The following is a 27,258-nucleotide window of genomic DNA, read 5'->3' as shown; positions in this document are numbered from 1 at the left end:
AGCCGCTGCTGTGTCCAGGCCCAGGAGCCTTAGCACTGTGCTGTGATGTCACTCAATACCACTGACATCACTAGGTGTAAACAACATCTCTCCTTTGCTGTGTATGTGACTATGGAGCTGTTTGGTGATGTCGTCTATTACGGCCTTCATAGAAGCAACAGGAGATTGTTGCATCCATCTTGAACCCTCAGAACTACAGTGCTATGATGTCACTCACTTCCACAGGCCTTGCAGAGTGTAAACAACAACAACCCAGCTTTGTTGTGTATGTAACCAAAGGGATTTGTGATGTCACCTAGAACCTTCACAGCAGCGACAGCTTTATTGTCACGATGCCGGCTGGCAGGTAGTGGATCCTCTGTGCCAGAGAGGGATTGGCGTGGACCGTGCTAGAGGATCGGTTCTAAGTCACTACTGGTTTTCACCAGAGCCCGCCGCAAAGCGGGATGGTCTTGCTGCGGCGGTAGTGACCAGGTCGTATCCCCTAGCAACGGCTCAACCTCTCTGGCTGCTGAAGATAGGCGCGGTACAAGGGAGTAGACAGAAGCAAGGTCGGACGTAGCAGAAGGTCGGGGCAGGCAGCAAGGATCGTAGTCAGGGGCAACGGCAGGAGGTCTGGAACACAGGCTAGGAACACACAAGGAAACGCTTTCACTGGCACTAAGGCAACAAGATCCGGCGAGGGAGTGAAGGGGAAGTGAGGTGATATAGGGAAGTGCACAGGTGTAAACACTAATTGGAACCACTGCGCCAATCAGCGGCGCAGTGGCCCTTTAAATCGCAAAGACCCGGCGCGCGCGCGCCCTAGGGAGCGGGGCCGCGCGCGCCGGGACAGAACTGACGGAGAGCGAGTCAGGTACGGGAGCCGGGGTGCGCATCGCGAGCGGGCGCTACCCGCATCGCGAATCGCATCCCGGCCAGAGGCGGTATCGCAGCGCCCCGGGTCCGTGGAACCGACCGGAGCGCTGCAGTGAGAGGAGTGTAGCGAGCGCTCCGGGGAGGAGCGGGGACCCGGAGCGCTCGGCGTAACAGTACCCCCCCCCTTGGGTCTCCCCCTCTTCTTGGAGCCTGAGAACCTGAGGACCAGACTTTTGTCCAGGATATTGTCCTCAGGTTCCCAGGACCTCTCTTCTGGACCACAACCCTCCCAATCCACTAAAAAGAAGGTTTTCCCTCTGACCTTTCTAGATGCTAAAATTTCTTTGACGGAGAAGATGTCCGAGGAGCCGGAGACAGGAGTGGGGGGAACAGATTTGGGAGAGAAACGGTTAATGATAAGTGGTTTAAGAAGAGAAACATGAAAGGCATTAGGAATACGAAGAGAAGGAGGAAGAAGAAGTTTGTAAGAGACAGGATTAATCTGGCGCAAAATCTTGAAAGGACCAAGATAGCGTGGTCCCAACTTATAGCTAGGGACACGGAAGCGGACATATTTGGCGGAGAGCCATACCTTGTCTCCAGGGGAAAAAATGGGAGGAGCTCTTCTTTTCTTATCCGCGAATCTCTTCATGCGTGAAGAAGCCTGTAAGAGAGAATTTTGGGTCTCTCTCCATATGATGGAGAGATCACGAGAAATTTCATCCACAGCGGGCAGACCAGAGGGCAAGGGGGTAGGGAGGGGGGGAAGAGGGTGACGGCCGTACACCACGAAAAACGGGGATTTGGAGGAAGATTCAGAGATTCTGAAATTATACGAGAATTCGGCCCAAGGTAGAAGATCTGCCCAGTCATCCTGGCGGGAGGAAACAAAATGTCGTAAATAGTCACCCAAGATCTGGTTAATTCTTTCTACTTGTCCATTGGATTGAGGATGGTATGCAGAAGAAAAATTTAATTTAATCTTGAGTTGTTTACAGAGAGCCCTCCAGAATTTAGACACAAATTGGACGCCTCTATCCGAGACGATCTGCGTAGGCAACCCGTGAAGACGAAAAATGTGTACAAAAAATTGTTTAGCCAACTGAGGCGCTGAAGGAAGACCAGGAAGAGGGATGAAATGTGCCATTTTGGAGAATCGATCAACGACCACCCAAATAACAGTGTTGCCATGGGATGGGGGTAAGTCAGTAATAAAATCCATACCAATCAGAGACCAAGGTTGTTCGGGAACAGGCAGAGGAAGAAGAAAACCAGCGGGCTTCTGGCGAGGAGTCTTATCCCGGGCACAGATAGTGCAGGCTCGCACAAAGTCCACCACATCAGTCTCTAGAGTCGGCCACCAATAGAAGCGAGAGATGAGTTGCACAGATTTCTTGATGCCCGCATGACCTGCGAGATGGGAGGAGTGACCCCATTTGAGGATTCCGAGGCGTTGGCGTGGAGAAACAAAGGTCTTTCCTGGAGGAGTTTGCCTGATGGAGGCTGGAGAAGTGGAAATCAGGCAGTCAGGAGGAATGATGTGTTGAGGAGAGAGTTCAATTTCAGAAGCATCTGAGGAACGAGAGAGAGCATCGGCCCTAATGTTCTTATCAGCAGGCCGAAAGTGAATTTCAAAATTAAATCGGGCAAAGAACAGAGACCACCTGGCCTGACGAGGATTCAGCCGTTGGGCAGACTCGAGGTATGAGAGGTTCTTGTGATCGGTGTAAATAATAACTGGAAATCTTGATCCCTCCAGCAGATGCCTCCATTCCTCAAGTGCTAATTTAATGGCTAGAAGCTCTCGATCCCCGATGGAGTAGTTCCTCTCCGCCGGAGAGAAGGTCCTAGAAAAAAAACCACAAGTAACAGCATGCCCGGAAGAGTTTTTTTGTAGAAGGACAGCTCCAGCTCCCACTGAGGAGGCATCAACCTCCAATAGGAAGGGTTTAGATGGGTCAGGTCTGGAGAGCACGGGAGCCGAAGAGAAGGCGGACTTGAGTCGTTTAAAGGCGTCTTCCGCTTGAGGAGGCCAAGACTTGGGATCGGCATTTTTTTTGGTTAAAGCCACAATAGGAGCCACAATGGTAGAAAAATGTGGAATAAATTGCCTGTAATAATTGGCGAACCCCAAAAAACGTTGGATGGCACGGAGTCCGGAGGGGCGTGGCCAATCTAAGACGGCAGAGAGTTTATCTGGATCCATTTGTAGTCCCTGGCCAGAGACCAAGTATCCTAGAAAAGGAAGAGATTGGCATTCAAACAGACATTTCTCAATTTTAGCATAGAGTTGATTGTCACGAAGTCTCTGAAGAACCATACGGACATGCTGGCGGTGTTCTTCTAGATTGGCCGAAAAAATTAGGATATCATCAAGATATACAACAACACAGGAGTATAACAGATCACGAAAAATTTCATTAACAAAGTCTTGGAAGACAGCAGGGGCGTTGCACAGGCCAAAGGGCATGACCAGATACTCAAAGTGTCCATCTCTGGTGTTAAATGCTGTTTTCCACTCATCCCCCTCTCTGATGCGGATGAGGTTATAGGCGCCTCTTAAGTCCAATTTAGTAAAGATGTGGGCACCTTGGAGGCGATCAAAGAGTTCAGAGATGAGGGGTAAGGGGTAGCGGTTCTTAACCGTGATTTTATTAAGTCCGCGGTAGTCAATGCAAGGACGTAGAGAGCCATCTTTTTTGGACACAAAGAAAAATCCGGCTCCGGCAGGAGAGGAGGATTTACGGATAAAGCCCTTTTTTAGATTCTCCTGGACGTATTCAGACATGGCAAGAGTCTCTGGGGCAGAGAGAGGATAAATTCTGCCCCGGGGTGGAGTAGTGCCCGGGAGGAGGTCGATAGGACAATCATAAGGCCTGTGAGGAGGTAGAGTCTCCGCTTGTTTTTTGCAGAAAACATCCGCGAAGTCCATATAGGCCTTAGGGAGACCGGTTACTGGAGGAAGCACAGAGTTACGGCAAGGGTTACTGGGAACCGGTTTTAGACAGTCCTTGGAACAAGAGGGCCCCCAACTCTTGATCTCCCCAGTGGACCAATCCAGGGTTGGGGAATGAAGTTGAAGCCAGGGAAGTCCAAGGAGAATTTCCGAGGTGCAATTGGGGAGGACCAAAAGTTCAATCCTCTCGTGATGAGATCCGATGCTCATTAGAAGGGGCTCCGTGCGGAAACGTATGGAACAGTCCAATCTTTCATTGTTTATACAATTGATGTAAAGGGGTCTGGTGAGACTGGTCACTGGGATGTTGAACCTGTTGACGAGAGAGGCCAAAATAAAATTTCCTGCAGATCCAGAGTCCAAGAAGGCCACAGAAGAGAAGGAGAAGGCAGAGGCAGACATCCGCACAGGCACAGTAAGACGTGGAGAAGCAGAGTGGACATCAAGGATTGTCTCACCTTTGTGCGGAGTCAGGGTACGTCTTTCCAGGCGGGGAGGGCGGATAGGACAATCCCTCAGGAAGTGTTCGGTACTAGCACAGTACAGGCAGAGGTTCTCCATGCGGCGTCGTGTCCTCTCTTGAGATGTCAGGCGAGACCGGTCGACCTGCATAGCCTCCACGGCGGGAGGCACAGGAACAGATTGCAGGGAACCAGAGGAGAGAGGAGCCGAGGAGAAGAAACGCCTCGTGCGAACAGAGTCCATATCTTGGCGGAGCTCCTGACGCCTTTCGGAAAAACGCATGTCAATGCGAGTGGCTAGGTGAATAAGTTCATGAAGATTAGCAGGCATTTCTCGTGCGGCCAGAACATCTTTAATGTTGCTGGATAGGCCTTTTTTAAAGGTCGCGCAGAGGGCCTCATTGTTCCAGGATAATTCAGAAGCAAGAGTACGGAATTGTACGGCATACTCGCCAACGGAAGAATTACCCTGGACCAGGTTCAACAGGGCAGTCTCAGCAGAAGAGGCTCGGGCAGGTTCCTCAAAGACACTTCGAATTTCCGAGAAGAAGGAGTGTACAGAGGCAGTGACGGGGTCATTGCGGTCCCAGAGCGGTGTGGCCCAAGCCAGGGCTTTTCCAGACAGCAGGCTGACTACGAAAGCCACCTTAGACCTTTCAGTGGGGAACTGGTCCGACATCATCTCCAAGTGTAATGAACATTGGGAAAGGAAGCCACGGCAAAGCTTAGAGTCCCCATCAAATTTATCCGGCAAGGATAGTCGTAGTCCAGAAGCGGCCACTCGCTGCGGAGGAGGTACAGGAGCTGGCGGAGGAGATGGTTGCTGGAGCTGTGGTAGTAACTGTTGTAGCATAACAGTCAGTTGAGACAGCTGTTGGCCTTGTTGCGCAATCTGTTGTGACTGCTGGGCGACCACCGTGGTGAGGTCAGCGACAACTGGCAGAGGAACTTCAGCGGGATCCATGGCCGGATCTACTGTCACGATGCCGGCTGGCAGGTAGTGGATCCTCTGTGCCAGAGAGGGATTGGCGTGGACCGTGCTAGAGGATCGGTTCTAAGTCACTACTGGTTTTCACCAGAGCCCGCCGCAAAGCGGGATGGTCTTGCTGCGGCGGTAGTGACCAGGTCGTATCCCCTAGCAACGGCTCAACCTCTCTGGCTGCTGAAGATAGGCGCGGTACAAGGGAGTAGACAGAAGCAAGGTCGGACGTAGCAGAAGGTCGGGGCAGGCAGCAAGGATCGTAGTCAGGGGCAACGGCAGGAGGTCTGGAACACAGGCTAGGAACACACAAGGAAACGCTTTCACTGGCACTAAGGCAACAAGATCCGGCGAGGGAGTGAAGGGGAAGTGAGGTGATATAGGGAAGTGCACAGGTGTAAACACTAATTGGAACCACTGCGCCAATCAGCGGCGCAGTGGCCCTTTAAATCGCAAAGACCCGGCGCGCGCGCGCCCTAGGGAGCGGGGCCGCGCGCGCCGGGACAGAACTGACGGAGAGCGAGTCAGGTACGGGAGCCGGGGTGCGCATCGCGAGCGGGCGCTACCCGCATCGCGAATCGCATCCCGGCCAGAGGCGGTATCGCAGCGCCCCGGGTCCGTGGAACCGACCGGAGCGCTGCAGTGAGAGGAGTGTAGCGAGCGCTCCGGGGAGGAGCGGGGACCCGGAGCGCTCGGCGTAACATTTATGAGGAGCATCAGCACTGCTCTGCCTGAGCAGAACCATCACCGCCATAGGTTGTCAAATAACCCGGATTTAACCCACACAGGTAAGTCCAATGGGGTGCAGGCATGTCCTCTATGCTTACAGCTTCCCGTGGGTGTTGGTTTGATACCGTTTGGGGACAGCCAAGGAGGCATCTGCAGGCAACAAAGGTAGGTGTGTGCTTGTGTGTGTGTTTCCTATGCAGATCCTAAGCCCAGTGTCACATGCAAGTAGGAGGAGTAAGAAGGGTTCCTGGCAAATCCGGGTTATGGATTGCATTTAAAAAGGCCCCGTGGGAGTGCAATGGGCCCCTGTCTTGCTGCTTAGCAATAATGGTATGGGTTTAGGTTCTGCTGTGTGTACTGGTGGTTGACTGCCCCCCAGCCCAGAGTGTGCATGGAAAATTGTCTGGCAGCCTCCCTGACAGCAAGCAGTGATAGTGCCCATGAAGGGGACCTTGTTGGGCCCGCCCCTTTCACGGTTATCGCTTCTCGGCCTTTTGGCTAAGATCAAGTGTAGTATCTGTTCTTATCAGTTTAATATCTGATACGTCCCCTATCTGGGGACCATATATTAAATGGATTTTTGAGAACGGGGGCCGATTTCGAAGCTTGCTTCCGTCGCCCTATGCATTGACCCGATATGGCAGTATCTTCGGGTACAGTGCACCACCCCCTTACAGGGTTAAAAAGAAAGATTCCTACTTTCATTGCTACCTGCTTGCTGGCTAGCCAGCTAGCCAGCCCTGTGGGCCTTGCTGCTGCTGCAGCCAAAAAACAAAAGGTGGTGCTGCTGCTGCTTCTGCTGCTTCTGCTTCTGCTTGTGTCTGGCCCCTGTTGGAGCGTCCAGGCACAGGACTTCTGCTGCTGCTGACTAAATGGCCTCCTTAATTGGATCATTTGAGTAGCCAGCACACCTGTGCAGGTAGGGCATGACATGATAGGCAGCTGCCTTGATAGCGGGTGGGTGCTGAATGTTCCTAATTGACAAAATAAGATTAATGCTTATGAAGAAATATAAAATCTCATCCCTTCCCCAATATCGCGCCACACCCCTACCCCTTAATTCCCTGGTTGAACGTGATGGACATATGTCTTTTTTCGACCGTACTAACTATGTAACTATGTAACATAACATGGGGGGGTCTCCTGGCTGTTCACACAGGTGTGTCATTGCTGTACATTGACCATGCATTGCTTCTGTGGTATTGCAAAGGCAAAGACAAATGCTTCCAGCCATCCATTGCACTAATGGATTGGTCATCAGCTGGCTGTCTATGTCCCGCATCAATATAGACCAAAGTACAGAGGGTTAGGCTATGCTATTGTGCACCTACCTGATGCATCAGAAGGTGCGAGGCCCTTGCTAAATTCTGTGCACAGACTTTGAGATCTATGCTTTAGACTGTATCTAAACCTGCTCCAACATGGACTGACATTCTGGCCTACTTTCAGCCGATGCGACTTGTCTGTCGCTGAACAGTCGCTTTTTATGTATTCAGCACCTATGTATAATGTTGTAAAAATGCTCTAGAAGCTAAAGTCGCAGAAATGTCACACATATTTGGCCTGCAACTTTCTGTGCGACAAATTCAGACAGGAAAAATCAGTATAAATCCTTAGAAAATTATCCCCCAGTGTCTCCATCTGCTGGCGGTATTGAATAAGCATTGCTGCACTGATGGGGTATGCATTAGACGAAAAAAAAGAAGAAAAAGAAGAATAATACGCCCAGAAAAGAGGCGAAAAGGAGAAAAACGTAAAAAAACGTGAAAAAAAAGTAAGAGGAAGAGAAGGGAAAAAAAGGTGGAAATGGGTTTAAAAGTGATTTCGGCGGAGAAATATATATATATATATATATATATATATATATATATATATATATGCGCACACACACACATAGATATAAACGTATTCTCCGTTGAGATATTGCAGCCGCTGCTGTGTCCAGGCCCAGGAGCCTTAGCACTGTGCTGTGATGTCACTCAATACCACTGACATCACTAGGTGTAAACAACATCTCTCCTTTGCTGTGTATGTGACTATGGAGCTGTTTGGTGATGTCGTCTATTACGGCCTTCATAGAAGCAACAGGAGATTGTTGCATCCATCTTGAACCCTCAGAACTACAGTGCTATGATGTCACTCACTTCCACAGGCCTTGCAGAGTGTAAACAACAACAACCCAGCTTTGTTGTGTATGTAACCAAAGGGATTTGTGATGTCACCTAGAACCTTCACAGCAGCGACAGCTTTATGAGGAGCATCAGCACTGCTCTGCCTGAGCAGAACCATCACCGCCATAGGTTGTCAAATAACCCGGATTTAACCCACACAGGTAAGTCCAATGGGGTGCAGGCATGTCCTCTATGCTTACAGCTTCCCGTGGGTGTTGGTTTGATACCGTTTGGGGACAGCCAAGGAGGCATCTGCAGGCAACAAAGGTAGGTGTGTGCTTGTGTGTGTGTTTCCTATGCAGATCCTAAGCCCAGTGTCACATGCAAGTAGGAGGAGTAAGAAGGGTTCCTGGCAAATCCGGGTTATGGATTGCATTTAAAAAGGCCCCGTGGGAGTGCAATGGGCCCCTGTCTTGCTGCTTAGCAATAATGGTATGGGTTTAGGTTCTGCTGTGTGTACTGGTGGTTGACTGCCCCCCAGCCCAGAGTGTGCATGGAAAATTGTCTGGCAGCCTCCCTGACAGCAAGCAGTGATAGTGCCCATGAAGGGGACCTTGTTGGGCCCGCCCCTTTCACGGTTATCGCTTCTCGGCCTTTTGGCTAAGATCAAGTGTAGTATCTGTTCTTATCAGTTTAATATCTGATACGTCCCCTATCTGGGGACCATATATTAAATGGATTTTTGAGAACGGGGGCCGATTTCGAAGCTTGCTTCCGTCGCCCTATGCATTGACCCGATATGGCAGTATCTTCGGGTACAGTGCACCACCCCCTTACAGGGTTAAAAAGAAAGATTCCTACTTTCATTGCTACCTGCTTGCTGGCTAGCCAGCTAGCCAGCCCTGTGGGCCTTGCTGCTGCTGCAGCCAAAAAACAAAAGGTGGTGCTGCTGCTGCTTCTGCTGCTTCTGCTTCTGCTTGTGTCTGGCCCCTGTTGGAGCGTCCAGGCACAGGACTTCTGCTGCTGCTGACTAAATGGCCTCCTTAATTGGATCATTTGAGTAGCCAGCACACCTGTGCAGGTAGGGCATGACATGATAGGCAGCTGCCTTGATAGCGGGTGGGTGCTGAATGTTCCTAATTGACAAAATAAGATTAATGCTTATGAAGAAATATAAAATCTCATCCCTTCCCCAATATCGCGCCACACCCCTACCCCTTAATTCCCTGGTTGAACGTGATGGACATATGTCTTTTTTCGACCGTACTAACTATGTAACTATGTAACATAACATGGGGGGGGTCTCCTGGCTGTTCACACAGGTGTGTCATTGCTGTACATTGACCATGCATTGCTTCTGTGGTATTGCAAAGGCAAAGACAAATGCTTCCAGCCATCCATTGCACTAATGGATTGGTCATCAGCTGGCTGTCTATGTCCCGCATCAATATAGACCAAAGTACAGAGGGTTAGGCTATGCTATTGTGCACCTACCTGATGCATCAGAAGGTGCGAGGCCCTTGCTAAATTCTGTGCACAGACTTTGAGATCTATGCTTTAGACTGTATCTAAACCTGCTCCAACATGGACTGACATTCTGGCCTACTTTCAGCCGATGCGACTTGTCTGTCGCTGAACAGTCGCTTTTTATGTATTCAGCACCTATGTATAATGTTGTAAAAATGCTCTAGAAGCTAAAGTCGCAGAAATGTCACACATATTTGGCCTGCAACTTTCTGTGCGACAAATTCAGACAGGAAAAATCAGTATAAATCCTTAGAAAATTATCCCCCAGTGTCTCCATCTGCTGGCGGTATTGAATAAGCATTGCTGCACTGATGGGGTATGCATTAGACGAAAAAAAAGAAGAAAAAGAAGAATAATACGCCCAGAAAAGAGGCGAAAAGGAGAAAAACGTAAAAAAACGTGAAAAAAAAGTAAGAGGAAGAGAAGGGAAAAAAAGGTGGAAATGGGTTTAAAAGTGATTTCGGCGGAGAAATATATATATATATATATATATATATATATATATATATATATATATATGCGCACACACACACATAGATATAAACGTATTCTCCGTTGAGATATTGCAGCCGCTGCTGTGTCCAGGCCCAGGAGCCTTAGCACTGTGCTGTGATGTCACTCAATACCACTGACATCACTAGGTGTAAACAACATCTCTCCTTTGCTGTGTATGTGACTATGGAGCTGTTTGGTGATGTCGTCTATTACGGCCTTCATAGAAGCAACAGGAGATTGTTGCATCCATCTTGAACCCTCAGAACTACAGTGCTATGATGTCACTCACTTCCACAGGCCTTGCAGAGTGTAAACAACAACAACCCAGCTTTGTTGTGTATGTAACCAAAGGGATTTGTGATGTCACCTAGAACCTTCACAGCAGCGACAGCTTTATGAGGAGCATCAGCACTGCTCTGCCTGAGCAGAACCATCACCGCCATAGGTTGTCAAATAACCCGGATTTAACCCACACAGGTAAGTCCAATGGGGTGCAGGCATGTCCTCTATGCTTACAGCTTCCCGTGGGTGTTGGTTTGATACCGTTTGGGGACAGCCAAGGAGGCATCTGCAGGCAACAAAGGTAGGTGTGTGCTTGTGTGTGTGTTTCCTATGCAGATCCTAAGCCCAGTGTCACATGCAAGTAGGAGGAGTAAGAAGGGTTCCTGGCAAATCCGGGTTATGGATTGCATTTAAAAAGGCCCCGTGGGAGTGCAATGGGCCCCTGTCTTGCTGCTTAGCAATAATGGTATGGGTTTAGGTTCTGCTGTGTGTACTGGTGGTTGACTGCCCCCCAGCCCAGAGTGTGCATGGAAAATTGTCTGGCAGCCTCCCTGACAGCAAGCAGTGATAGTGCCCATGAAGGGGACCTTGTTGGGCCCGCCCCTTTCACGGTTATCGCTTCTCGGCCTTTTGGCTAAGATCAAGTGTAGTATCTGTTCTTATCAGTTTAATATCTGATACGTCCCCTATCTGGGGACCATATATTAAATGGATTTTTGAGAACGGGGGCCGATTTCGAAGCTTGCTTCCGTCGCCCTATGCATTGACCCGATATGGCAGTATCTTCGGGTACAGTGCACCACCCCCTTACAGGGTTAAAAAGAAAGATTCCTACTTTCATTGCTACCTGCTTGCTGGCTAGCCAGCTAGCCAGCCCTGTGGGCCTTGCTGCTGCTGCAGCCAAAAAACAAAAGGTGGTGCTGCTGCTGCTTCTGCTTCTGCTTGTGTCTGGCCCCTGTTGGAGCGTCCAGGCACAGGACTTCTGCTGCTGCTGACTAAATGGCCTCCTTAATTGGATCATTTGAGTAGCCAGCACACCTGTGCAGGTAGGGCATGACATGATAGGCAGCTGCCTTGATAGCGGGTGGGTGCTGAATGTTCCTAATTGACAAAATAAGATTAATGCTTATGAAGAAATATAAAATCTCATCCCTTCCCCAATATCGCGCCACACCCCTACCCCTTAATTCCCTGGTTGAACGTGATGGACATATGTCTTTTTTCGACCGTACTAACTATGTAACTATGTAACATAACATGGGGGGGTCTCCTGGCTGTTCACACAGGTGTGTCATTGCTGTACATTGACCATGCATTGCTTCTGTGGTATTGCAAAGGCAAAGACAAATGCTTCCAGCCATCCATTGCACTAATGGATTGGTCATCAGCTGGCTGTCTATGTCCCGCATCAATATAGACCAAAGTACAGAGGGTTAGGCTATGCTATTGTGCACCTACCTGATGCATCAGAAGGTGCGAGGCCCTTGCTAAATTCTGTGCACAGACTTTGAGATCTATGCTTTAGACTGTATCTAAACCTGCTCCAACATGGACTGACATTCTGGCCTACTTTCAGCCGATGCGACTTGTCTGTCGCTGAACAGTCGCTTTTTATGTATTCAGCACCTATGTATAATGTTGTAAAAATGCTCTAGAAGCTAAAGTCGCAGAAATGTCACACATATTTGGCCTGCAACTTTCTGTGCGACAAATTCAGACAGGAAAAATCAGTATAAATCCTTAGAAAATTATCCCCCAGTGTCTCCATCTGCTGGCGGTATTGAATAAGCATTGCTGCACTGATGGGGTATGCATTAGACGAAAAAAAAGAAGAAAAAGAAGAATAATACGCCCAGAAAAGAGGCGAAAAGGAGAAAAACGTAAAAAAACGTGAAAAAAAAGTAAGAGGAAGAGAAGGGAAAAAAAGGTGGAAATGGGTTTAAAAGTGATTTCGGCGGAGAAATATATATATATATATATATATATATATATATATATATATATATATATATGCGCACACACACACATAGATATAAACGTATTCTCCGTTGAGATATTGCAGCCGCTGCTGTGTCCAGGCCCAGGAGCCTTAGCACTGTGCTGTGATGTCACTCAATACCACTGACATCACTAGGTGTAAACAACATCTCTCCTTTGCTGTGTATGTGACTATGGAGCTGTTTGGTGATGTCGTCTATTACGGCCTTCATAGAAGCAACAGGAGATTGTTGCATCCATCTTGAACCCTCAGAACTACAGTGCTATGATGTCACTCACTTCCACAGGCCTTGCAGAGTGTAAACAACAACAACCCAGCTTTGTTGTGTATGTAACCAAAGGGATTTGTGATGTCACCTAGAACCTTCACAGCAGCGACAGCTTTATGAGGAGCATCAGCACTGCTCTGCCTGAGCAGAACCATCACCGCCATAGGTTGTCAAATAACCCGGATTTAACCCACACAGGTAAGTCCAATGGGGTGCAGGCATGTCCTCTATGCTTACAGCTTCCCGTGGGTGTTGGTTTGATACCGTTTGGGGACAGCCAAGGAGGCATCTGCAGGCAACAAAGGTAGGTGTGTGCTTGTGTGTGTGTTTCCTATGCAGATCCTAAGCCCAGTGTCACATGCAAGTAGGAGGAGTAAGAAGGGTTCCTGGCAAATCCGGGTTATGGATTGCATTTAAAAAGGCCCCGTGGGAGTGCAATGGGCCCCTGTCTTGCTGCTTAGCAATAATGGTATGGGTTTAGGTTCTGCTGTGTGTACTGGTGGTTGACTGCCCCCCAGCCCAGAGTGTGCATGGAAAATTGTCTGGCAGCCTCCCTGACAGCAAGCAGTGATAGTGCCCATGAAGGGGACCTTGTTGGGCCCGCCCCTTTCACGGTTATCGCTTCTCGGCCTTTTGGCTAAGATCAAGTGTAGTATCTGTTCTTATCAGTTTAATATCTGATACGTCCCCTATCTGGGGACCATATATTAAATGGATTTTTGAGAACGGGGGCCGATTTCGAAGCTTGCTTCCGTCGCCCTATGCATTGACCCGATATGGCAGTATCTTCGGGTACAGTGCACCACCCCCTTACAGGGTTAAAAAGAAAGATTCCTACTTTCATTGCTACCTGCTTGCTGGCTAGCCAGCTAGCCAGCCCTGTGGGCCTTGCTGCTGCTGCAGCCAAAAAACAAAAGGTGGTGCTGCTGCTGCTTCTGCTGCTTCTGCTTCTGCTTGTGTCTGGCCCCTGTTGGAGCGTCCAGGCACAGGACTTCTGCTGCTGCTGACTAAATGGCCTCCTTAATTGGATCATTTGAGTAGCCAGCACACCTGTGCAGGTAGGGCATGACATGATAGGCAGCTGCCTTGATAGCGGGTGGGTGCTGAATGTTCCTAATTGACAAAATAAGATTAATGCTTATGAAGAAATATAAAATCTCATCCCTTCCCCAATATCGCGCCACACCCCTACCCCTTAATTCCCTGGTTGAACGTGATGGACATATGTCTTTTTTCGACCGTACTAACTATGTAACTATGTAACATAACATGGGGGGGTCTCCTGGCTGTTCACACAGGTGTGTCATTGCTGTACATTGACCATGCATTGCTTCTGTGGTATTGCAAAGGCAAAGACAAATGCTTCCAGCCATCCATTGCACTAATGGATTGGTCATCAGCTGGCTGTCTATGTCCCGCATCAATATAGACCAAAGTACAGAGGGTTAGGCTATGCTATTGTGCACCTACCTGATGCATCAGAAGGTGCGAGGCCCTTGCTAAATTCTGTGCACAGACTTTGAGATCTATGCTTTAGACTGTATCTAAACCTGCTCCAACATGGACTGACATTCTGGCCTACTTTCAGCCGATGCGACTTGTCTGTCGCTGAACAGTCGCTTTTTATGTATTCAGCACCTATGTATAATGTTGTAAAAATGCTCTAGAAGCTAAAGTCGCAGAAATGTCACACATATTTGGCCTGCAACTTTCTGTGCGACAAATTCAGACAGGAAAAATCAGTATAAATCCTTAGAAAATTATCCCCCAGTGTCTCCATCTGCTGGCGGTATTGAATAAGCATTGCTGCACTGATGGGGTATGCATTAGACGAAAAAAAAGAAGAAAAAGAAGAATAATACGCCCAGAAAAGAGGCGAAAAGGAGAAAAACGTAAAAAAACGTGAAAAAAAAGTAAGAGGAAGAGAAGGGAAAAAAAGGTGGAAATGGGTTTAAAAGTGATTTCGGCGGAGAAATATATATATATATATATATATATATATATATATATATATATATATATATGCGCACACACACACATAGATATAAACGTATTCTCCGTTGAGATATTGCAGCCGCTGCTGTGTCCAGGCCCAGGAGCCTTAGCACTGTGCTGTGATGTCACTCAATACCACTGACATCACTAGGTGTAAACAACATCTCTCCTTTGCTGTGTATGTGACTATGGAGCTGTTTGGTGATGTCGTCTATTACGGCCTTCATAGAAGCAACAGGAGATTGTTGCATCCATCTTGAACCCTCAGAACTACAGTGCTATGATGTCACTCACTTCCACAGGCCTTGCAGAGTGTAAACAACAACAACCCAGCTTTGTTGTGTATGTAACCAAAGGGATTTGTGATGTCACCTAGAACCTTCACAGCAGCGACAGCTTTATGAGGAGCATCAGCACTGCTCTGCCTGAGCAGAACCATCACCGCCATAGGTTGTCAAATAACCCGGATTTAACCCACACAGGTAAGTCCAATGGGGTGCAGGCATGTCCTCTATGCTTACAGCTTCCCGTGGGTGTTGGTTTGATACCGTTTGGGGACAGCCAAGGAGGCATCTGCAGGCAACAAAGGTAGGTGTGTGCTTGTGTGTGTGTTTCCTATGCAGATCCTAAGCCCAGTGTCACATGCAAGTAGGAGGAGTAAGAAGGGTTCCTGGCAAATCCGGGTTATGGATTGCATTTAAAAAGGCCCCGTGGGAGTGCAATGGGCCCCTGTCTTGCTGCTTAGCAATAATGGTATGGGTTTAGGTTCTGCTGTGTGTACTGGTGGTTGACTGCCCCCCAGCCCAGAGTGTGCATGGAAAATTGTCTGGCAGCCTCCCTGACAGCAAGCAGTGATAGTGCCCATGAAGGGGACCTTGTTGGGCCCGCCCCTTTCACGGTTATCGCTTCTCGGCCTTTTGGCTAAGATCAAGTGTAGTATCTGTTCTTATCAGTTTAATATCTGATACGTCCCCTATCTGGGGACCATATATTAAATGGATTTTTGAGAACGGGGGCCGATTTCGAAGCTTGCTTCCGTCGCCCTATGCATTGACCCGATATGGCAGTATCTTCGGGTACAGTGCACCACCCCCTTACAGGGTTAAAAAGAAAGATTCCTACTTTCATTGCTACCTGCTTGCTGGCTAGCCAGCTAGCCAGCCCTGTGGGCCTTGCTGCTGCTGCAGCCAAAAAACAAAAGGTGGTGCTGCTGCTGCTTCTGCTGCTTCTGCTTCTGCTTGTGTCTGGCCCCTGTTGGAGCGTCCAGGCACAGGACTTCTGCTGCTGCTGACTAAATGGCCTCCTTAATTGGATCATTTGAGTAGCCAGCACACCTGTGCAGGTAGGGCATGACATGATAGGCAGCTGCCTTGATAGCGGGTGGGTGCTGAATGTTCCTAATTGACAAAATAAGATTAATGCTTATGAAGAAATATAAAATCTCATCCCTTCCCCAATATCGCGCCACACCCCTACCCCTTAATTCCCTGGTTGAACGTGATGGACATATGTCTTTTTTCGACCGTACTAACTATGTAACTATGTAACATAACATGGGGGGGGGGGGGGGTCTCCTGGCTGTTCACACAGGTGTGTCATTGCTGTACATTGACCATGCATTGCTTCTGTGGTATTGCAAAGGCAAAGACAAATGCTTCCAGCCATCCATTGCACTAATGGATTGGTCATCAGCTGGCTGTCTATGTCCCGCATCAATATAGACCAAAGTACAGAGGGTTAGGCTATGCTATTGTGCACCTACCTGATGCATCAGAAGGTGCGAGGCCCTTGCTAAATTCTGTGCACAGACTTTGAGATCTATGCTTTAGACTGTATCTAAACCTGCTCCAACATGGACTGACATTCTGGCCTACTTTCAGCCGATGCGACTTGTCTGTCGCTGAACAGTCGCTTTTTATGTATTCAGCACCTATGTATAATGTTGTAAAAATGCTCTAGAAGCTAAAGTCGCAGAAATGTCACACATATTTGGCCTGCAACTTTCTGTGCGACAAATTCAGACAGGAAAAATCAGTATAAATCCTTAGAAAATTATCCCCCAGTGTCTCCATCTGCTGGCGGTATTGAATAAGCATTGCTGCACTGATGGGGTATGCATTAGACGAAAAAAAAGAAGAAAAAGAAGAATAATACGCCCAGAAAAGAGGCGAAAAGGAGAAAAACGTAAAAAAACGTGAAAAAAAAGTAAGAGGAAGAGAAGGGAAAAAAAGGTGGAAATGGGTTTAAAAGTGATTTCGGCGGAGAAATATATATATATATATATATATATATATATATATATATATATATATATATATATATATGCGCACACACACACATAGATATAAACGTATTCTCCGTTGAGATATTGCAGCCGCTGCTGTGTCCAGGCCCAGGAGCCTTAGCACTGTGCTGTGATGTCACTCAATACCACTGACATCACTAGGTGTAAACAACATCTCTCCTTTGCTGTGTATGTGACTATGGAGCTGTTTGGTGATGTCGTCTATTACGGCCTTCATAGAAGCAACAGGAGATTGTTGCATCCATCTTGAACCCTCAGAACTACAGTGCTATGATGTCACTCACTTCCACAGGCCTTGCAGAGTGTAAACAACAACAACCCAGCTTTGTTGTGTATGTAACCAAAGGGATTTGTGATGTCACCTAGAACCTTCACAGCAGCGACAGCTTTATGAGGAGCATCAGCACTGCTCTGCCTGAGCAGAACCATCACCGCCATAGGTTGTCAAATAACCCGGATTTAACCCACACAGGTAAGTCCAATGGGGTGCAGGCATGTCCTCTATGCTTACAGCTTCCCGTGGGTGTTGGTTTGATACCGTTTGGGGACAGCCAAGGAGGCATCTGCAGGCAACAAAGGTAGGTGTGTGCTTGTGTGTGTGTTTCCTATGCAGATCCTAAGCCCAGTGTCACATGCAAGTAGGAGGAGTAAGAAGGGTTCCTGGCAAATCCGGGTTATGGATTGCATTTAAAAAGGCCCCGTGGGAGTGCAATGGGCCCCTGTCTTGCTGCTTAGCAATAATGGTATGGGTTTAGGTTCTGCTGTGTGTACTGGTGGTTGACTGCCCCCCAGCCCAGAGTGTGCATGGAAAATTGTCTGGCAGCCTCCCTGACAGCAAGCAGTGATAGTGCCCATGAAGGGGACCTTGTTGGGCCCGCCCCTTTCACGGTTATCGCTTCTCGGCCTTTTGGCTAAGATCAAGTGTAGTATCTGTTCTTATCAGTTTAATATCTGATACGTCCCCTATCTGGGGACCATATATTAAATGGATTTTTGAGAACGGGGGCCGATTTCGAAGCTTGCTTCCGTCGCCCTATGCATTGACCCGATATGGCAGTATCTTCGGGTACAGTGCACCACCCCCTTACAGGGTTAAAAAGAAAGATTCCTACTTTCATTGCTACCTGCTTGCTGGCTAGCCAGCTAGCCAGCCCTGTGGGCCTTGCTGCTGCTGCAGCCAAAAAACAAAAGGTGGTGCTGCTGCTGCTTCTGCTTCTGCTTGTGTCTGGCCCCTGTTGGAGCGTCCAGGCACAGGACTTCTGCTGCTGCTGACTAAATGGCCTCCTTAATTGGATCATTTGAGTAGCCAGCACACCTGTGCAGGTAGGGCATGACATGATAGGCAGCTGCCTTGATAGCGGGTGGGTGCTGAATGTTCCTAATTGACAAAATAAGATTAATGCTTATGAAGAAATATAAAATCTCATCCCTTCCCCAATATCGCGCCACACCCCTACCCCTTAATTCCCTGGTTGAACGTGATGGACATATGTCTTTTTTCGACCGTACTAACTATGTAACTATGTAACATAACATGGGGGGGGGGGGGGTCTCCTGGCTGTTCACACAGGTGTGTCATTGCTGTACATTGACCATGCATTGCTTCTGTGGTATTGCAAAGGCAAAGACAAATGCTTCCAGCCATCCATTGCACTAATGGATTGGTCATCAGCTGGCTGTCTATGTCCCGCATCAATATAGACCAAAGTACAGAGGGTTAGGCTATGCTATTGTGCACCTACCTGATGCATCAGAAGGTGCGCGAGGCCCTTGCTAAATTCTGTGCACAGACTTTGAGATCTATGCTTTAGACTGTATCTAAACCTGCTCCAACATGGACTGACATTCTGGCCTACTTTCAGCCGATGCGACTTGTCTGTCGCTGAACAGTCGCTTTTTATGTATTCAGCACCTATGTATAATGTTGTAAAAATGCTCTAGAAGCTAAAGTCGCAGAAATGTCACACATATTTGGCCTGCAACTTTCTGTGCGACAAATTCAGACAGGAAAAATCAGTATAAATCCTTAGAAAATTATCCCCCAGTGTCTCCATCTGCTGGCGGTATTGAATAAGCATTGCTGCACTGATGGGGTATGCATTAGACGAAAAAAAAGAAGAAAAAGAAGAATAATACGCCCAGAAAAGAGGCGAAAAGGAGAAAAACGTAAAAAAACGTGAAAAAAAAGTAAGAGGAAGAGAAGGGAAAAAAAGGTGGAAATGGGTTTAAAAGTGATTTCGGCGGAGAAATATATATATATATATATATATATATATATATATATATATATATATATGCGCACACACACACATAGATATAAACGTATTCTCCGTTGAGATATTGCAGCCGCTGCTGTGTCCAGGCCCAGGAGCCTTAGCACTGTGCTGTGATGTCACTCAATACCACTGACATCACTAGGTGTAAACAACATCTCTCCTTTGCTGTGTATGTGACTATGGAGCTGTTTGGTGATGTCGTCTATTACGGCCTTCATAGAAGCAACAGGAGATTGTTGCATCCATCTTGAACCCTCAGAACTACAGTGCTATGATGTCACTCACTTCCACAGGCCTTGCAGAGTGTAAACAACAACAACCCAGCTTTGTTGTGTATGTAACCAAAGGGATTTGTGATGTCACCTAGAACCTTCACAGCAGCGACAGCTTTATGAGGAGCATCAGCACTGCTCTGCCTGAGCAGAACCATCACCGCCATAGGTTGTCAAATAACCCGGATTTAACCCACACAGGTAAGTCCAATGGGGTGCAGGCATGTCCTCTATGCTTACAGCTTCCCGTGGGTGTTGGTTTGATACCGTTTGGGGACAGCCAAGGAGGCATCTGCAGGCAACAAAGGTAGGTGTGTGCTTGTGTGTGTGTTTCCTATGCAGATCCTAAGCCCAGTGTCACATGCAAGTAGGAGGAGTAAGAAGGGTTCCTGGCAAATCCGGGTTATGGATTGCATTTAAAAAGGCCCCGTGGGAGTGCAATGGGCCCCTGTCTTGCTGCTTAGCAATAATGGTATGGGTTTAGGTTCTGCTGTGTGTACTGGTGGTTGACTGCCCCCCAGCCCAGAGTGTGCATGGAAAATTGTCTGGCAGCCTCCCTGACAGCAAGCAGTGATAGTGCCCATGAAGGGGACCTTGTTGGGCCCGCCCCTTTCACGGTTATCGCTTCTCGGCCTTTTGGCTAAGATCAAGTGTAGTATCTGTTCTTATCAGTTTAATATCTGATACGTCCCCTATCTGGGGACCATATATTAAATGGATTTTTGAGAACGGGGGCCGATTTCGAAGCTTGCTTCCGTCGCCCTATGCATTGACCCGATATGGCAGTATCTTCGGGTACAGTGCACCACCCCCTTACAGGGTTAAAAAGAAAGATTCCTACTTTCATTGCTACCTGCTTGCTGGCTAGCCAGCTAGCCAGCCCTGTGGGCCTTGCTGCTGCTGCAGCCAAAAAACAAAAGGTGGTGCTGCTGCTGCTTCTGCTGCTTCTGCTTCTGCTTGTGTCTGGCCCCTGTTGGAGCGTCCAGGCACAGGACTTCTGCTGCTGCTGACTAAATGGCCTCCTTAATTGGATCATTTGAGTAGCCAGCACACCTGTGCAGGTAGGGCATGACATGATAGGCAGCTGCCTTGATAGCGGGTGGGTGCTGAATGTTCCTAATTGACAAAATAAGATTAATGCTTATGAAGAAATATAAAATCTCATCCCTTCCCCAATATCGCGCCACACCCCTACCCCTTAATTCCCTGGTTGAACGTGATGGACATATGTCTTTTTTCGACCGTACTAACTATGTAACTATGTAACATAACATGGGGGGGGGGGGGGGGGGGTCTCCTGGCTGTTCACACAGGTGTGTCATTGCTGTACATTGACCATGCATTGCTTCTGTGGTATTGCAAAGGCAAAGACAAATGCTTCCAGCCATCCATTGCACTAATGGATTGGTCATCAGCTGGCTGTCTATGTCCCGCATCAATATAGACCAAAGTACAGAGGGTTAGGCTATGCTATTGTGCACCTACCTGATGCATCAGAAGGTGCGAGGCCCTTGCTAAATTCTGTGCACAGACTTTGAGATCTATGCTTTAGACTGTATCTAAACCTGCTCCAACATGGACTGACATTCTGGCCTACTTTCAGCCGATGCGACTTGTCTGTCGCTGAACAGTCGCTTTTTATGTATTCAGCACCTATGTATAATGTTGTAAAAATGCTCTAGAAGCTAAAGTCGCAGAAATGTCACACATATTTGGCCTGCAACTTTCTGTGCGACAAATTCAGACAGGAAAAATCAGTATAAATCCTTAGAAAATTATCCCCCAGTGTCTCCATCTGCTGGCGGTATTGAATAAGCATTGCTGCACTGATGGGGTATGCATTAGACGAAAAAAAAGAAGAAAAAGAAGAATAATACGCCCAGAAAAGAGGCGAAAAGGAGAAAAACGTAAAAAAACGTGAAAAAAAAGTAAGAGGAAGAGAAGGGAAAAAAAGGTGGAAATGGGTTTAAAAGTGATTTCGGCGGAGAAATATATATATATATATATATATATATATATATATATATATATATATGCGCACACACACACATAGATATAAACGTATTCTCCGTTGAGATATTGCAGCCGCTGCTGTGTCCAGGCCCAGGAGCCTTAGCACTGTGCTGTGATGTCACTCAATACCACTGACATCACTAGGTGTAAACAACATCTCTCCTTTGCTGTGTATGTGACTATGGAGCTGTTTGGTGATGTCGTCTATTACGGCCTTCATAGAAGCAACAGGAGATTGTTGCATCCATCTTGAACCCTCAGAACTACAGTGCTATGATGTCACTCACTTCCACAGGCCTTGCAGAGTGTAAACAACAACAACCCAGCTTTGTTGTGTATGTAACCAAAGGGATTTGTGATGTCACCTAGAACCTTCACAGCAGCGACAGCTTTATGAGGAGCATCAGCACTGCTCTGCCTGAGCAGAACCATCACCGCCATAGGTTGTCAAATAACCCGGATTTAACCCACACAGGTAAGTCCAATGGGGTGCAGGCATGTCCTCTATGCTTACAGCTTCCCGTGGGTGTTGGTTTGATACCGTTTGGGGACAGCCAAGGAGGCATCTGCAGGCAACAAAGGTAGGTGTGTGCTTGTGTGTGTGTTTCCTATGCAGATCCTAAGCCCAGTGTCACATGCAAGTAGGAGGAGTAAGAAGGGTTCCTGGCAAATCCGGGTTATGGATTGCATTTAAAAAGGCCCCGTGGGAGTGCAATGGGCCCCTGTCTTGCTGCTTAGCAATAATGGTATGGGTTTAGGTTCTGCTGTGTGTACTGGTGGTTGACTGCCCCCCAGCCCAGAGTGTGCATGGAAAATTGTCTGGCAGCCTCCCTGACAGCAAGCAGTGATAGTGCCCATGAAGGGGACCTTGTTGGGCCCGCCCCTTTCACGGTTATCGCTTCTCGGCCTTTTGGCTAAGATCAAGTGTAGTATCTGTTCTTATCAGTTTAATATCTGATACGTCCCCTATCTGGGGACCATATATTAAATGGATTTTTGAGAACGGGGGCCGATTTCGAAGCTTGCTTCCGTCGCCCTATGCATTGACCCGATATGGCAGTATCTTCGGGTACAGTGCACCACCCCCTTACAGGGTTAAAAAGAAAGATTCCTACTTTCATTGCTACCTGCTTGCTGGCTAGCCAGCTAGCCAGCCCTGTGGGCCTTGCTGCTGCTGCAGCCAAAAAACAAAAGGTGGTGCTGCTGCTGCTTCTGCTGCTTCTGCTTCTGCTTGTGTCTGGCCCCTGTTGGAGCGTCCAGGCACAGGACTTCTGCTGCTGCTGACTAAATGGCCTCCTTAATTGGATCATTTGAGTAGCCAGCACACCTGTGCAGGTAGGGCATGACATGATAGGCAGCTGCCTTGATAGCGGGTGGGTGCTGAATGTTCCTAATTGACAAAATAAGATTAATGCTTATGAAGAAATATAAAATCTCATCCCTTCCCCAATATCGCGCCACACCCCTACCCCTTAATTCCCTGGTTGAACGTGATGGACATATGTCTTTTTTCGACCGTACTAACTATGTAACTATGTAACATAACATGGGGGGGGGGGGGGGGGGGTCTCCTGGCTGTTCACACAGGTGTGTCATTGCTGTACATTGACCATGCATTGCTTCTGTGGTATTGCAAAGGCAAAGACAAATGCTTCCAGCCATCCATTGCACTAATGGATTGGTCATCAGCTGGCTGTCTATGTCCCGCATCAATATAGACCAAAGTACAGAGGGTTAGGCTATGCTATTGTGCACCTACCTGATGCATCAGAAGGTGCGAGGCCCTTGCTAAATTCTGTGCACAGACTTTGAGATCTATGCTTTAGACTGTATCTAAACCTGCTCCAACATGGACTGACATTCTGGCCTACTTTCAGCCGATGCGACTTGTCTGTCGCTGAACAGTCGCTTTTTATGTATTCAGCACCTATGTATAATGTTGTAAAAATGCTCTAGAAGCTAAAGTCGCAGAAATGTCACACATATTTGGCCTGCAACTTTCTGTGCGACAAATTCAGACAGGAAAAATCAGTATAAATCCTTAGAAAATTATCCCCCAGTGTCTCCATCTGCTGGCGGTATTGAATAAGCATTGCTGCACTGATGGGGTATGCATTAGACGAAAAAAAAGAAGAAAAAGAAGAATAATACGCCCAGAAAAGAGGCGAAAAGGAGAAAAACGTAAAAAAACGTGAAAAAAAAGTAAGAGGAAGAGAAGGGAAAAAAAGGTGGAAATGGGTTTAAAAGTGATTTCGGCGGAGAAATATATATATATATATATATATATATATATATATATATATATATATATATACGCGCACACACACACATATATATAAACGTATTCTCCGTTGAGATATTGCAGCCGCTGCTGTGTCCAGGCCCAGGAGCCTTAGCACTGTGCTGTGATGTCACTCAATACCACTGACATCACTAGGTGTAAACAACATCTCTCCTTTGCTGTGTATGTGACTATGGAGCTGTTTGGTGATGTCGTCTATTACGGCCTTCATAGAAGCAACAGGAGATTGTTGCATCCATCTTGAACCCTCAGAACTACAGTGCTATGATGTCACTCACTTCCACAGGCCTTGCAGAGTGTAAACAACAACAACCCAGCTTTGTTGTGTATGTAACCAAAGGGATTTGTGATGTCACCTAGAACCTTCACAGCAGCGACAGCTTTATGAGGAGCATCAGCACTGCTCTGCCTGAGCAGAACCATCACCGCCATAGGTTGTCAAATAACCCGGATTTAACCCACACAGGTAAGTCCAATGGGGTGCAGGCATGTCCTCTATGCTTACAGCTTCCCGTGGGTGTTGGTTTGATACCGTTTGGGGACAGCCAAGGAGGCATCTGCAGGCAACAAAGGTAGGTGTGTGCTTGTGTGTGTGTTTCCTATGCAGATCCTAAGCCCAGTGTCACATGCAAGTAGGAGGAGTAAGAAGGGTTCCTGGCAAATCCGGGTTATGGATTGCATTTAAAAAGGCCCCGTGGGAGTGCAATGGGCCCCTGTCTTGCTGCTTAGCAATAATGGTATGGGTTTAGGTTCTGCTGTGTGTACTGGTGGTTGACTGCCCCCCAGCCCAGAGTGTGCATGGAAAATTGTCTGGCAGCCTCCCTGACAGCAAGCAGTGATAGTGCCCATGAAGGGGACCTTGTTGGGCCCGCCCCTTTCACGGTTATCGCTTCTCGGCCTTTTGGCTAAGATCAAGTGTAGTATCTGTTCTTATCAGTTTAATATCTGATACGTCCCCTATCTGGGGACCATATATTAAATGGATTTTTGAGAACGGGGGCCGATTTCGAAGCTTGCTTCCGTCGCCCTATGCATTGACCCGATATGGCAGTATCTTCGGGTACAGTGCACCACCCCCTTACAGGGTTAAAAAGAAAGATTCCTACTTTCATTGCTACCTGCTTGCTGGCTAGCCAGCTAGCCAGCCCTGTGGGCCTTGCTGCTGCTGCAGCCAAAAAACAAAAGGTGGTGCTGCTGCTGCTTCTGCTGCTTCTGCTTCTGCTTGTGTCTGGCCCCTGTTGGAGCGTCCAGGCACAGGACTTCTGCTGCTGCTGACTAAATGGCCTCCTTAATTGGATCATTTGAGTAGCCAGCACACCTGTGCAGGTAGGGCATGACATGATAGGCAGCTGCCTTGATAGCGGGTGGGTGCTGAATGTTCCTAATTGACAAAATAAGATTAATGCTTATGAAGAAATATAAAATCTCATCCCTTCCCCAATATCGCGCCACACCCCTACCCCTTAATTCCCTGGTTGAACGTGATGGACATATGTCTTTTTTCGACCGTACTAACTATGTAACTATGTAACATAACATGGGGGGGGGGGGTCTCCTGGCTGTTCACACAGGTGTGTCATTGCTGTACATTGACCATGCATTGCTTCTGTGGTATTGCAAAGGCAAAGACAAATGCTTCCAGCCATCCATTGCACTAATGGATTGGTCATCAGCTGGCTGTCTATGTCCCGCATCAATATAGACCAAAGTACAGAGGGTTAGGCTATGCTATTGTGCACCTACCTGATGCATCAGAAGGTGCGAGGCCCTTGCTAAATTCTGTGCACAGACTTTGAGATCTATGCTTTAGACTGTATCTAAACCTGCTCCAACATGGACTGACATTCTGGCCTACTTTCAGCCGATGCGACTTGTCTGTCGCTGAACAGTCGCTTTTTATGTATTCAGCACCTATGTATAATGTTGTAAAAATGCTCTAGAAGCTAAAGTCGCAGAAATGTCACACATATTTGGCCTGCAACTTTCTGTGCGACAAATTCAGACAGGAAAAATCAGTATAAATCCTTAGAAAATTATCCCCCAGTGTCTCCATCTGCTGGCGGTATTGAATAAGCATTGCTGCACTGATGGGGTATGCATTAGACGAAAAAAAAGAAGAAAAAGAAGAATAATACGCCCAGAAAAGAGGCGAAAAGGAGAAAAACGTAAAAAAACGTGAAAAAAAAGTAAGAGGAAGAGAAGGGAAAAAAAGGTGGAAATGGGTTTAAAAGTGATTTCGGCGGAGAAATATATATATATATATATATATATATATATATATATATATATGCGCACACACACACATAGATATAAACGTATTCTCCGTTGAGATATTGCAGCCGCTGCTGTGTCCAGGCCCAGGAGCCTTAGCACTGTGCTGTGATGTCACTCAATACCACTGACATCACTAGGTGTAAACAACATCTCTCCTTTGCTGTGTATGTGACTATGGAGCTGTTTGGTGATGTCGTCTATTACGGCCTTCATAGAAGCAACAGGAGATTGTTGCATCCATCTTGAACCCTCAGAACTACAGTGCTATGATGTCACTCACTTCCACAGGCCTTGCAGAGTGTAAACAACAACAACCCAGCTTTGTTGTGTATGTAACCAAAGGGATTTGTGATGTCACCTAGAACCTTCACAGCAGCGACAGCTTTATGAGGAGCATCAGCACTGCTCTGCCTGAGCAGAACCATCACCGCCATAGGTTGTCAAATAACCCGGATTTAACCCACACAGGTAAGTCCAATGGGGTGCAGGCATGTCCTCTATGCTTACAGCTTCCCGTGGGTGTTGGTTTGATACCGTTTGGGGACAGCCAAGGAGGCATCTGCAGGCAACAAAGGTAGGTGTGTGCTTGTGTGTGTGTTTCCTATGCAGATCCTAAGCCCAGTGTCACATGCAAGTAGGAGGAGTAAGAAGGGTTCCTGGCAAATCCGGGTTATGGATTGCATTTAAAAAGGCCCCGTGGGAGTGCAATGGGCCCCTGTCTTGCTGCTTAGCAATAATGGTATGGGTTTAGGTTCTGCTGTGTGTACTGGTGGTTGACTGCCCCCCAGCCCAGAGTGTGCATGGAAAATTGTCTGGCAGCCTCCCTGACAGCAAGCAGTGATAGTGCCCATGAAGGGGACCTTGTTGGGCCCGCCCCTTTCACGGTTATCGCTTCTCGGCCTTTTGGCTAAGATCAAGTGTAGTATCTGTTCTTATCAGTTTAATATCTGATACGTCCCCTATCTGGGGACCATATATTAAATGGATTTTTGAGAACGGGGGCCGATTTCGAAGCTTGCTTCCGTCGCCCTATGCATTGACCTGATATGGCAGTATCTTCGGGTACAGTGCACCACCCCCTTACAGGGTTAAAAAGAAAGATTCCTACTTTCATTGCTACCTGCTTGCTGGCTAGCCAGCTAGCCAGCCCTGTGGG

The 27,258-nt window shown here is 47.6% G+C and overlaps 10 non-coding genes across 10 annotated transcripts; all 10 read left to right on the top strand.

Annotated features, from left to right (window-relative positions):
• The first annotated feature begins 6,461 nt into the window (after positions 1-6,461).
• LOC130342103 (U2 spliceosomal RNA) lies at positions 6,462-6,652 on the top strand. Its single transcript, XR_008881818.1, has one exon. It is a non-coding gene; the product is annotated as a U2 spliceosomal RNA (small nuclear RNA).
• A 2,082-nt stretch (positions 6,653-8,734) lies between these two features.
• On the top strand, positions 8,735-8,925 carry LOC130342102 (U2 spliceosomal RNA). Its single transcript, XR_008881817.1, has one exon. It is a non-coding gene; the product is annotated as a U2 spliceosomal RNA (small nuclear RNA).
• A 2,087-nt stretch (positions 8,926-11,012) lies between these two features.
• LOC130342101 (U2 spliceosomal RNA) lies at positions 11,013-11,203 on the top strand. Its single transcript, XR_008881816.1, has one exon. It is a non-coding gene; the product is annotated as a U2 spliceosomal RNA (small nuclear RNA).
• Positions 11,204-13,282: 2,079 nt separating this feature from the next.
• Positions 13,283-13,473, top strand: LOC130342100 (U2 spliceosomal RNA). The gene has a single exon (XR_008881815.1). It is a non-coding gene; the product is annotated as a U2 spliceosomal RNA (small nuclear RNA).
• Positions 13,474-15,561: 2,088 nt separating this feature from the next.
• On the top strand, positions 15,562-15,752 carry LOC130342099 (U2 spliceosomal RNA). Its single transcript, XR_008881814.1, has one exon. It is a non-coding gene; the product is annotated as a U2 spliceosomal RNA (small nuclear RNA).
• A 2,104-nt stretch (positions 15,753-17,856) lies between these two features.
• Positions 17,857-18,047, top strand: LOC130342095 (U2 spliceosomal RNA). The gene has a single exon (XR_008881813.1). It is a non-coding gene; the product is annotated as a U2 spliceosomal RNA (small nuclear RNA).
• Positions 18,048-20,133: 2,086 nt separating this feature from the next.
• On the top strand, positions 20,134-20,324 carry LOC130342083 (U2 spliceosomal RNA). Its single transcript, XR_008881805.1, has one exon. It is a non-coding gene; the product is annotated as a U2 spliceosomal RNA (small nuclear RNA).
• A 2,096-nt stretch (positions 20,325-22,420) lies between these two features.
• On the top strand, positions 22,421-22,611 carry LOC130342071 (U2 spliceosomal RNA). The gene has a single exon (XR_008881794.1). It is a non-coding gene; the product is annotated as a U2 spliceosomal RNA (small nuclear RNA).
• Positions 22,612-24,713: 2,102 nt separating this feature from the next.
• On the top strand, positions 24,714-24,904 carry LOC130342059 (U2 spliceosomal RNA). The gene has a single exon (XR_008881783.1). It is a non-coding gene; the product is annotated as a U2 spliceosomal RNA (small nuclear RNA).
• Positions 24,905-26,989: 2,085 nt separating this feature from the next.
• On the top strand, positions 26,990-27,180 carry LOC130342081 (U2 spliceosomal RNA). Its single transcript, XR_008881803.1, has one exon. It is a non-coding gene; the product is annotated as a U2 spliceosomal RNA (small nuclear RNA).
• Positions 27,181-27,258: the final 78 nt, after the last annotated feature.

The sequence above is a fragment of the Hyla sarda genome, unplaced genomic scaffold (genome assembly GCF_029499605.1).
Source record: "Hyla sarda isolate aHylSar1 unplaced genomic scaffold, aHylSar1.hap1 scaffold_636, whole genome shotgun sequence".
Taxonomy (NCBI): Eukaryota; Metazoa; Chordata; class Amphibia; order Anura; family Hylidae; genus Hyla; species Hyla sarda.
Note: the sequence above shows the minus strand (reverse complement) of the source record. Positions and strands in the feature narration are given on the sequence as shown.